Raw genomic sequence first — 9,732 nt, forward strand, 5'->3', positions numbered from 1 at the left:
AGTTTAACTAGTTAACTAATTTGAACCGCATCGATATACAAGATAGTTTGAATTTCAATAAACACTGATTAACATGCCATAAAGTATGTGGTATTTGTACAGGGCAATGCATCAAATACCTACCTTGCAAGTTCCAAAAATTGCAAATTGGTTTAAGCTCCGAGTGATTAGCTGGTCTTGTTTGCCACACTTGAGTGATTAGTGGCTGTAAACTGTAAAAGTTGAATGCAGTGAAATGGAATATCGTCAAGTCGACTTACTGCTCAATCTTTGAAAACCCTCATGACACATGTGATCTCTATTTTGAATGTCCAAGAGGTGACATGTATCTGCATGTGTACATCCTTAGCCGCAAGTTCAAAGAATTATGGTTCTAATGTGCGTTGCGCGAAATGTCACAAGATTGAAACCTCTGCCTTGGATTTTTTTCCTTTTATCTTGTCCTTTACATAATGCATTAAAACCAACGTTTAGTATAAGGGGTTGAGAGGCTTAGTTTGCCCGTATTATGACGTATAAATGGATATTTTTTGTCACACACCTATAATGTAGAGAGAGACACATTAACTAATGCTAGAACTGATTAATCGATCATACCCCATAGCTATTGTAGTTAATCCATATCTAGAATTAGGTAAGGAGGAGTTCTAAGAGTAATTTAGGAAGAAATGGTAGGATTACTCGGAGCGTAACTCTTTCGAAACTTACCTCGGCAACTTGAAGCATTGCTTCTATTAGGGTGAGCAAGATGGATCGACCGAATTAGGAATCACCCGGACTAGCCGGTTCAGTCCAGTTCCCTAGGGCGCTATTTCTGTTCTCGATTCCATAAAATTGGAAGCGGTGATTTTCTTAAATCTAATAATTCGCCGATTCCAGGGGGAGTTGGACTGACTGGACCGGTATTATTTATTCATTTATTTCTTAAATGTAAACCTAATAATCCACCATTTTTTATTTCTTAAATGAAAATCTAATTTTAATAAATATATTAAAATAGCGTCTAGAAATCGATCGTTCCGAGCCGGTTCCTACTCCCGAAAACTGGGAACCATTCTAGGAACTGGTCAACATCCCTCCTTCCTATAGGCTTTGAGCCGAAAGAGAATGAGATGGAACCCTAAAGAGATTGAGAGAGAAAATGTTGGAAGGAGAAAAATCGTATACATAACGTCGGTCACAACACAAGCTTTGTTTCTTTCACGAAAAATGACTGATCTAAAAAATATTTTTCCTAAAAGTAATCACTTGTGTCAATTACAAAAATCAATGAACGACTAATCTTTTTGTCGTTCACGATAATATTTAGATATAATTGTCAGAAGTAATGAGAACATATTCCATTATATAACCATTTCAAGCGACACGAGAGATTATTTTTGGAAAGATATTTTCAATAGTTAGCCAGCAAACTCTTCTGTGATATAAAAAAAGAAAAATTTTTATTTATGTTTGCCTCGTCATGTCAATGAATAATTAGCATTTCTTTCGCACGACACGAGATTTAATTTTCGGGGTCGTCGGAGACACCCTAACAATTTTATGCTGCAAATTGATCGATTGGCTAGTATCAATCTAAACATGGACTTACCGTCATGCAATGCAATACACAAGGTAAAAAGAGAGTAAAATAACTAATTACGGGGTCAAAAAGGATGGATCTCTCAAATCGAGTTAAAGTTAATTTTAATATGATTTGATTTACTTTCCCAATAATAAGTGGCTAAATATGCTTAAATATTCTTTTCTTTAGGTTGAGATCTTTACTTTCACTTGAGGACAAGTTTGGAATGAAATCGAGTAAAAGGGAGGCAAAAACCTGGCTTCCATTAATATCAGGCCAATAAATTGGGCAATTTATCAAGAGATTTCAAAACATTTCATCGATCTTTTTCAGCACATCTGGAAAACTATGCATAGGGACACCAAAGGTCATTTGCAATTGCAATTGCAATCATGCCATTTTTCATAAATTTTTTGGAAATCAAATTATGCGGTACTTTCATTTTGCTAAACAATCATACATAGGCGATAAGCCACGATTACGGTGGTCATAAAGCACATCAAGCTGACGGCGATGTGGTGCGAGACGCGCGCTCACGTGCAACGGTTTATCGTAGTTATGACCGCATTCGAGGATTTACTATGTGAGATTAGTGCCCAAGGACAATAATATGCTGCCTGAGGATCGATGCAACCAACTTAGCGCATCAGGATCGCTTCAATTTGGAGTAATCATTTATCACCCTCCTTTTGGCCTTTTTGCGTGCCTTTACTTCTTGTTGTAGCAACCCAAAATGGGTGATTTTGATGCTCCAAGAGAGTCACGTTGGGCTGGTGGGGGCATCCCTCGTTGAGTGTTGAAATATGATTAGAATGAAATTTACAGGATTCGAAGTCTTGAGAAGTGATTGAGAAATCAAACTTTATCTTTAGGCATATATTCCGATCTTCTCAGTTAAATTAGAATATGCTTGTTCTAATACGGCTGCCGGAACCTGAATTTGTCACTTTACTTCTCCCTCGGGCAAATGCAGAGAATTGTTTAACAATTACGCATCCAAAAGTAGTGTCGTGAGTACTGTAATCGCGGGTGTTTTGAAAAGCGTATGGCTTTTTCGTTCCTATAATGGTATGTAGGATGAATGAATTCTCCTGTATTTGATCTCTATATCGAATTATTGGTTATAAATAGAGGCCGTTCTGAGGTAAATTCAAGACTCATGTTGTTTTGATCGTGCTTTGTCCTCTCCCCATATAATCTTAAGTTTGACTGGTCTTTGAGACAGTGCCCGATCATTGCACCTTTCGATCCCGACACCGAGTTCAACCATGGCATTTTCGCAGCTCCCCCAGAACGCTCGCGAGCCGTGGAAGGAGTGGGAGCCTACGATTCCTTGTCCTTCTCAGCTTGTTCCTCCAATTGACCCTTGCGACTCTAGGCTTCCGGAGGAAATCCATCTACAAGTACTGGATTCAAGTCGTGGTCTGGATGACGTACCTATCGGCCGAATCCATCGCGACCCTCACGCTCGGTATCCTCTCGAACCAGCTGGCCAATCCTTGTTATGACAACTTCGGTCACGACAAAAGATTTATTTGCCCCGACGTGTTACAAAAATTCGCTTTAGACAATGATCCAATCCGAAGAATAATCAGATAATGTTTTGCATCAATAATTCAACCTTGATGGCAAATTGGTAGTGCCGGCCCAGCCGCCCATGTTTTTTCCCTAGGGCGACTGGGCGAGCTTAGGCACTTGCCTAGGCGCACAGAGCATTCATATTGAGTATGCTCAAAGTCGGATGTTCCGAATCTCATGATTTACTTGTAACGAGAATAATATCTTGAGATCGGCACTTGTGGCTTCCGAATTCGGGTACAAGTTTAACTAGTTAATTAATTTGAACCGTAGCAATATACAAGATAGTTTGAATTTCGATAAACACTGATTAACATGCCATAAAGACATAAAGTATGTGGTATTTGTACAGGGCAATGCATCAAATACCTACCTCACGAGTTCCAAAAATTGCAAATTGGTTTAAGCTCCGAGTGATTAGCTGGTCTTGTTTGCCACACTTGAGTGATTAGTGGCTGTAAACTGTAAAAGTTGAATGCAGTGAAATGGAATATCGTCAAGTCGACTTACTGCTCAATCTTTGAAAACCCCTCATGACACATGTGATCTCCATTTTGAATGTCCAAGAGGTGACATGTATCTGCATGTGTACATCCTCAGCCGCAAGGTCAAAGAATTATGGTTCTAATGTGCGTTGCGCAAAATGTCACAAGATTGAAACCACTGCCTTGGATTTTCTTCCTTTTATCTTGTCCTTTACATAATGCATAAAAACCAACGTTTGGTATAAGGGGGTGAGAGGCTTAGTTTGCCCGCGTTATGACGTATAAATGGATATTTTTATTCACACACCTATAATGTAGAGAGAGACACATTAATTAATGCTAGAACTGATTAATCGATTGTACCCCATAGCTATTGCAGTTAATCCATATCTAGAATTAGGTAAGGAGGAGTTCTAAGAGTAATTTAGGAAGAAATGGTAGGATTACTCGGAGCGTAACTCTTTCGAAACTTACCTCGGCAACTTGAAGCATTGCTTTTATTAGGGTGAGTAAGATGGATCGACCGAATTGAGAATCACCCGAACTGGCCGGTTTGGTCTAGTTCCCTAGTGCACTATTTCTATTCTTGATTCCATAAAATTGGAAGCGGTGATTTTCTTAAATCTAATAATTCGCCTATTTCAGGGGGAGTTGGACTGCCTAGGCCAGTATTATTTATTCATTTATTTCTTAAATGTAAACCTAATAATCCACCATTTTTTATTTCTTAAATGAAAATCTAATTTTAATAAATATATTAAAATCCGAGCCGGTTCCTACTCCCCGAAATTGGGAACCATTCCAGGAACCGATCAGCATCCCTCCTTCCCATAGGCTTTGAGCCGAAAGAGAATGAGATGGAACCCTAAATAGATTGAGAGAGAAAATGTTGGGCGGGGAAAAATCGTATACATAACGTCGGTCACAATACAAGCTTCGTTTCTTTCGCGAAAAATGATCGATCTAAAAAATATTTTTCCTAAAAATAATCGCATGTATCAATTACAAAAATCAATAAACGACTAATCTTTTTGTCGTTCACAATAATATTTAGATATAAATTGTCAGAAGTAATGAGAACATATTTCATTATATAACTATTGCAAGCGACACGAGCGATTATTTTTAGAAAAATATTTTCCAGATAGTTCATGTTACGTGAAACAAACGCATCCTCGAGACTAGCACTGGCGCACGGTTAATCTCGCGTTCTTGAAAGCGAATAAATGAAAGATAAACGTATGGACTCGCGAAGGATTAACGGGGTTGGGGATCTGGGGGCAACCATTGCCTTGCTTGACTTCATTTAACAAGACTCGCGCAATGAATAAAAAAAACAACCAAACATAATTTGACTTGTGACGCGACAAATTGTTGTCATTTGTTGCCCGTTTTATTCCCGAATTGATTGCAGAAAATCGGAGTTTCAATAATTAGCCAGCAAACGCTTCTGTGATGTAAAAAAAGAAAAATTCTTACTTATGTTTGCCTCGTCATGTCGATGAATAATTAGCATTTCTTTCGCACGACACGAGATTTAATTTTCGGGGCCATCGTAAGAGACCCTAACAATTTTATGCTACAAATTGATCGATTGGCTAATATCAATCTAAACATGGACTTACCGTCATGCAATGCAATACACAAGGTAAAAAGAGAGTAAAATAACTAATTACGGGGATAAAAACGATGGATCTCTCAAATCGAGTTAAAGTTAATTTTAGTATGATTTGATTTACTTTCCCAATAATAAGTGGCTAAATATGCTTAAATATTCTTTTCTTTAGGTTGAGATCTTTACTTTCACTTGAGGACAAGCTTGGAATGAAATCGAGTAAAAGGGAGGCAAAAACCTGGCTTCCATTAATATCAGGCCAATAAATTGGGCAATTTATCAAGAGATTTCAAAACATTTCATCGATCTTTTTCAGCATATCTGGAAATCTATGCATAGGGACACCAAAGGTCATTTGCAATTGCAATTGCAATCATGCCATTTTTCATAATTTTTTTGGAAATCAAATTACGTGGTACTTTTATTTCGCTAAACAATCATACATAGACGATAAGCCACGATCACGGTCGTCATAAAGCACATCAAGCTGACGGTGATGTGGTGTGAGACACGCGCTCACATGCAACTGTTTATTGTAGTTACGACCGCGTTTGAGGATTTATTATGTGAGATTAGTGCCTAAGGACAATAATATGCTGCCTGAGGATCGATGCAACCAACTTAGCGCATCAGGATCGCTTCAATTTGGAGTAATCATTTATCACCCTCCTTTTGGCCTTTTTGTGTGCCTTTACTTCTTGTTGTAGCAACCCAAAATGGGTGATTTTGATGCTCCAGGAGAGTCACGTTGGGCTGGTGGGGCATGCCTCGTTGAGTGTTGAAATATGATTAGAATGAAATTTACAGGATTCGAAGTCTTGAGAAGTGATTGAGAAATCAAACTTTATCTTTAGGCATATATTCTGATCTTCTCGGTTGAATTAGAATATGCTCGTTCTAATACAATTGCCAGAACCTGAATTTGTCGCTTTACTTCTCCCCCGGCAAATGCAGAGAATTGCTTAACAATTACGCATCCAAAAGTAGTGCCGTGAGTACTGTAATCGCGGGTGTTTCGAAAAGCGTATGGCTTTTTCGTTCCTATAATGGTATGCGGGATAAATGAATTCTCCTGTATTTGATCTCTATATCGAATTATTGGTTATAAATAGAGGCCGTTCTAAGGTAAATTCAAGACTCATGTTGTTTTGATCTTGCTTTGTCCTCTCCCCATATAATCTTAAGTTTGACTGGTCTTTGAGACATTGCCCCATCGTTGCACCTTTCGATGCCGACACTCGGTTCAACCATGGCATTTTCGCTGCTCCCCCAGAATGCTCGCGAGCCGTGGAAGGAGTGGGAGCTACGGTTCCTCGTCCTTCTCAGCTTGTTCCTCCAATTGACCCTTGCGACTCTAGGCTTCCGGAGGAAATCCATCTACAAATCTTGGATCCAAGTCGTGGTCCGGACGACGTACCTATCGGCCGAATCCATCGCGACCCTCACGCTCGGTGTCCTCTCGAACCGGCTGGCCAACCTCAAGGAAGTGGAGGGGTCGATCGATCCGAAGAGCCAGATCACCGCTTTCTGGGCCCCGTTCCTTCTCCTCCACTTGGGCGGTCCCGACGCGATCACCGCGTACGCCCGGGAGGACAATGAGCTATGGTTAAGGCGGTTGGCGCGGCTTTGCGTCCAGGTAGGACTAGCTTGTTACATCTACTTCATGGCCTTGTCGGGGTCCACGCTGTCGATATTAGCGGCCGGCGTGATCCTGGTCGGGTTCATCAAATATGCAGAGAGGACATTGTGCTTGTACTTGGCGAGCAAAAGTCGACTTCGAGATTCGATGCTTTCGCTTCCCGATTTCGGTCCCATATACCCCAGGATAATGCAGCAGTACACTCTGAAGAAAGAGGAGGGTTATCGAGTCGGCATCGACGAGGTCACGGAGGCTCCGGCACCAGAGGATCTCCCGAAGAAAAGCAGTCAATCCGGCAATGAAGAGAAAGCCACGATTCTGATCAAAGCCTATGAGTTGTTCAAGATCTTCAAGCTTCTCTTCGCCGGCCTCATCCTCAACTCCGGCGACCTGGAGGCCGGTAAGCGCATGTTCACGAACCGTGATATGGACTCGGAGGCGGCTTTCGGGATCGTGGAGATAGAGCTTGGGTTCATGTTCGATCTGCTCTACACCAAGGCGCTGCTGCTGAACTTTGCTTGGGGCGTCATTCGTTGCGGCATTAATCTCTCGGTGCCGTGTGCCGTGTTGGTATTCTTCTCCCTACGGGATAGGAAGGATTACCCCAAAGTCGACGCCTGGATCACCTTCTTCCCGATAAGCTCGGCTATTCTTTTAGAGATTTACGCAGCTCTTCTCGCGATTTCGTCCGATTGGGTCCACCACTGGCAGCTCCGGAGACCCGGGGAATCCGCGGTGTCATCCATCGTGGCTTTTCTCCGGGTCCGCCAGCACCAAAGATGGTCGAATTCCGTGGCCCGGTTTAGCCTCTTGAGATTATCTATCAAGAAAAGACGCGGGATCTTCAGCAAGTGCCCGAGGCTCGCCAAGTTGGACAAGAAGCTGGAGAAGAACTTCTGCGTCGGTTACAAAGAGTTCAAGAGGAACATGAAAGATTGGATCTTTCGTCACATGAGGGACACAGTCGATCCGGAACGGACCAACATAGTGAAGAGCTGGTCGACTACTCTTGAGCTGGAGACTAGCGATGTGCTGAACCAGTCAAACCAGGATGAGCTTAATTGGAGCGTGGAAAATATGGAGTTCGACCAGAGCATCCTCATCCGGCACATAGCCACCGAGCTCCGCCAAAGCAAGGACTATGGTAGCAATCGGAACCAAAGATCGGAAGACATCATCAACTTCGAGATGAGTAAGTTGGTATCTCGGTACACGATCTATCTTTTAGTACTCCATCCTTCCATGTTGCCGACGGGGATAGGGATGCTTCGATACGAAGACACTTTGGTGGACGCTCAGAAGTTCTTCGAGGACAAGCTAGCCGTGTTGTCGAGGGAAGAAGGCAGCATCTTCTCATGGGTTGTCCGGAAGTGGCGGAAATTATACAAGGAAGAGCAACATTCCCACACCGGTGTTAAAAGCTGCGAAGAGACGCACAAGTCGGCGGTGTCGCGCAATCACTGCGAAGTCTGCCATCTTCTGCTCCAAGTAGGGACTCAGCTGCCCGCCGAGAAAATACGCGGCGGCAAAAGCAGGTCGGTGCTGTTCGATGCGTGCCATCTCGCGGCCCAGGTTGAACGGAATCGAGCAGAACGGCTTCAGCAGAAAATGGGAGTTGATCGGCAAGGTCCGGGTGAAGTTTCTGATGCAAGCGGCTTGCCGGAGCAAAGGCTGGGAACACTCCGAGAGCCCGAGCAGAGGAGGAGAGCTCCTCGGCCATGTTTGGCTTCTGATGGCGCATCTCGGCATGGCGGATCCGGCATGCACTGCCGAAGCACAATGCATCACCAAGCCGATCATGGAATAGAAACTTTGAGGTGGGAATGTGTCTTCTGGTTAACCTAATGTGGTTTGAGTAAGACGAATAAGTTAAGCTCATCATCTTCGAGATGGTGAGGGAGTTATTTCAATATCTGCGGTACTTGAGGTGTCGGGTAATAATGTAAGCGTGTATCGGTAATTTGAATAAAACTACCTATGGGTAAATTTACACCCCCATACGGTGAAAGAACCATCATATGCCCGAAAAGATGGATTATTACGGGCTACACTTGGCATTCCGGTAACTTGTCTAAAACTACCTATATGTGGTAGGACCTTGAGATGCTAATTCACGAAAAACGATATGAGAAATTCGAAAAAACTCATATGCGGAACGAGAGAACCCCGTCAAATTAAAAGTGGTTAGTAAAATCTCATATTCCAATTTTAAACGGTTTGATTTTCTTTTGTTTTCTTTAATCTCCACGGTATTATTTTGAATTTACGAAATTTTAATGTGGCGATCGTTCATAATCCTCCAGCAACCTGAAGACTCAATTGGTTGAAGTTCTCAAATAATTTTTCTATAGGTTTTGAAAGTTGCCATAATAATTTTGTCGAGCGAAATTAACGGAGGATAATGGTGCTGTCAGGCTAGCAATGCTCTAGACAAATTGTTCCCAAAAACACATTTCGTCTCTTTAGTCCCTTGAGTTGAGTCTTTCCTATCTAATCTTTCATGCCTCTCCGAATAAAGAAAATAATTCAAGAAAGCATATGTCGGATCGGAAGATAACTAAAAAAATTGTCTTATGAACACATTATTAATTTCTTACGCGAATTTCTAGTAGATAGATAGAAAAGTTCATGTTTTTTTACACTTTCCATTTGTTGACACCTAAATTATGGCTATCCTTATAGTCATCAATTACATCTTAAAATCGGGACTAACCTTGGCCCTTACCAAAAATATTAAATCCTTTATTTGTATAGTTTTCATATAGGATTAGTTTAACTGACAGCATTCCTGTGTTGCATTTGCATTTGCATTTAATCGAACAGGTGGCAACGAATAGACCGGACTTAACCG

Source organism: Rhodamnia argentea, chromosome 9, assembly GCF_020921035.1.
Source record: "Rhodamnia argentea isolate NSW1041297 chromosome 9, ASM2092103v1, whole genome shotgun sequence".
NCBI lineage: Eukaryota > Viridiplantae > Streptophyta > Magnoliopsida > Myrtales > Myrtaceae > Rhodamnia > Rhodamnia argentea.